At 38.7% G+C, this 2687-nt stretch overlaps 1 long non-coding RNA gene across 1 annotated transcript; it reads left to right on the top strand.

The window, feature by feature from the left end:
• The first annotated feature begins 567 nt into the window (after positions 1 to 567).
• Positions 568 to 2369, top strand: LOC148252927 (uncharacterized). Its single transcript, XR_015813621.1, has 2 exons — positions 568 to 830; positions 2131 to 2369. It is a non-coding gene; the product is annotated as an uncharacterized LOC148252927 (long non-coding RNA).
• Positions 2370 to 2687: the final 318 nt, after the last annotated feature.

The raw sequence follows: 2687 nt of genomic DNA, 5'->3' as shown, positions 1-2687 counted from the left end.
AATTATTAAATTCTATCAATGAATTGATGTCGTAATAACACACTTGCATAACAATTAGATTATTAAAATATATAAAAATTACATTTAAATAATTAGTCTACGTAACAAAGTAATTGTTTCACATTTTCCTACTTTGTATTATTTCATCATAGAATTTCTAGTTAAATTGTCTGTACAATAATTAACGTATTTTCCTACTTTGTATTATTTCATCATAGAATTTCTAGTTAAATTGTCTGTACAATAATTAACGTATGATCATGTTTCTAATAGGATCAGTGACTACTCTCTTAATTTGAATTTTTTTAGAGGATTCAAAAGTAAAAAATATATTTTTTTTGTAAAGTTTTGCCTAATGTCACTAATGTAACAATGGACTCTTATATGAAGCTCAATAATCGCATAAGTTTCTGATGTAGAACTAGGTATTACAATCTTTATCATCTAAATCTTTGATTTTCTCATCGAGGACATACGTCATATGTAAAAACTGAGAAAGATAGAGATATATGTATATATATATATAAAGAAACAAATAAATAAATAAAATAAAAGAGAGAGGAAATAGTGAAATGGAGAGTGTAGATTAGATTAGGGGAAAAGAAAAGGATGGCTGGGATGAGCCTGAAGGTAAATATAAGTGGATTGAGAAAATAAAAAAAAGGGAGATAAAAAATAAAAAAAGAGAGGAAGAAGAGAGGAGAGCAGCCGAAGGAGATACAATGGAGAGATGAATGAGACGAAAAGGGAGAGGGAAATTGCAGGGAGAATTTGGAGGACCGGAGGAGTTGAGTGAGTTGTGGCTGAGGGAGAGGAAATGAAGGCAAGAGGTAAGGGAATTTAGGGTTTCTGACTCGGTAGGGTAAAGAAAGATCAAATATATCTGTATTTTCTCATTTTTTTGAAATTGGTTGAATGAGGTGATCGGGAGTGAGGGAGAACTGGTGCAGATGAGGTGATTAAGACGAGTGTGGATGTAGAAACCTTTATTGGGATGAGGTTTAGTGTAGATCGAGTAGAAGCCATCGGGTGAGAGTATAGGTTGGGCAAAAGTGGTAGAGTCTAGGGTCAAGTCCTAGGATCCGAGTAAAAGAGGCAGAGTGAGTGTTCTGGGGGGGGGGGGGGGGGGGAAGTCATAACGCGATTGGTGTGTGTGTGGCCATTACGGGCCACGTGTGACTGTGTGAGTGAACGGCTCAGGTTGGCGTCTGGTGTGTGCGTGTGTGGCAGACCCTGACCGAGGATTGTAAGTATTGAGTTATTGAATGTAGGTGGTGTGGTGTGTGTGTGTGGCTCCGAAAGAGTTGTAATGTGGTCGGTGTACATATGTGACCATTACAGGCCGAGTGTGACGGTGTATGTGAGCATTTCAGTGTGGCATCTGGTATGTGTGTGGGTGACAGAGACTGCCCGAGCATGGTAAGGACTGAGTAGGTGAGTTTATGTGATATGGAGTGTGTGTGAGCGTGTGTGAGTGTGTGTGGCCCTATGGCTGTGGTGGCAGGTTGGGTGTTGAATAAGTAAGGGCTGACCGAGAGTTGTGTAGGAGGAAGTTGTGCTGTAAGGTTCCTCGTGTGTAAGGGTGGCCTATACACGACATTGGTGGTTGTTGAGATGGAGGTGAAATAGGTGTGTATGGTCTGTTTAGGTCGGGCAGTTGTCGGTGTTGGTATGGGCGAGGACGTGTAGGTGGGGTCTTTACAGGTTGTTGCCTGGGGTGATTAAGGGATAATTGACTGAGTGATATGTGTGAGTGGCCTCTCCAAGCCAGAAGAGTAGAAGGGGTGGATATGTGGTCGGTAAGGACTGATTGGTTCTGATACTGAGGTTGAGTGGTGGACATAGGCGAACTGTGAATGTGTTTAGGTTTTCTTATTGTGGCTACGGGTGTGGAGTGTAGGAGTATTTCGATATTAATAAGAGTAAACAGTAGGTGTAATTGAGTGGCTATAGGTAACGAAGTTTGGGGGAAGTGGCCATCTTATGGTAGAGATGGGAGAGTAGATAAGTGGGAGTGAGGGTCTAAGTGAGGAGTGTTGGGGTGGGGAATTTCTTGGTTTCCATATTATAGTCTTAAGTTCTATATTTTCTTACTGAGCCTATTGATGCTCATTACTATTTTTTTTTCAGGTGTGTTAGGTTCGAAATCAAAATCGAAAGGCATAACGATGGAGTCCCGCACTTAAGGAAGGGACGTACGGGAGTATATGATAGTTGTTTGATGCACATGAGTGCACACCCTATATCAACCTTGAGATTAGAATTATTATAATATCGAACTATGCAAATTGACCATATACTCTCTAGAGGTTGATTGACAGGAAGTGATTGTTACTTCTGATGAAATGAAATAATATAGATTTATAGCATGATGGAAATGTTCTCCAATGGGGATAATAGGTGGTAGAAATGTCCCATCTTTAAGACGGGTTATTACATCACACAATTACAAATTACAATCTAAATGTCACAAAATTCAAGATCGTATTACCTATAGTCACTAAATTGACACGTGTTCTAATACCATTAATAAGATCTCAAGTCCTAAAAACCAGTAACCCAATAATCTTTTGAAACTAAACAACTAGCATTCAAAAGCCCAAACTCAAGTTGTTAATGATAACTTATATATTATGATAACTTAATCTCACATCGAAAATGTATGTAACTATTTAATTCTATATAAA

Source organism: Carica papaya, chromosome 7 (genome assembly GCF_054855325.1).
Source record: "Carica papaya isolate Zhongbai chromosome 7, ASM5485532v1, whole genome shotgun sequence".
NCBI classification, from domain to species: domain Eukaryota; kingdom Viridiplantae; phylum Streptophyta; class Magnoliopsida; order Brassicales; family Caricaceae; genus Carica; species Carica papaya.
Note: the sequence above shows the minus strand (reverse complement) of the source record. Positions and strands in the feature narration are given on the sequence as shown.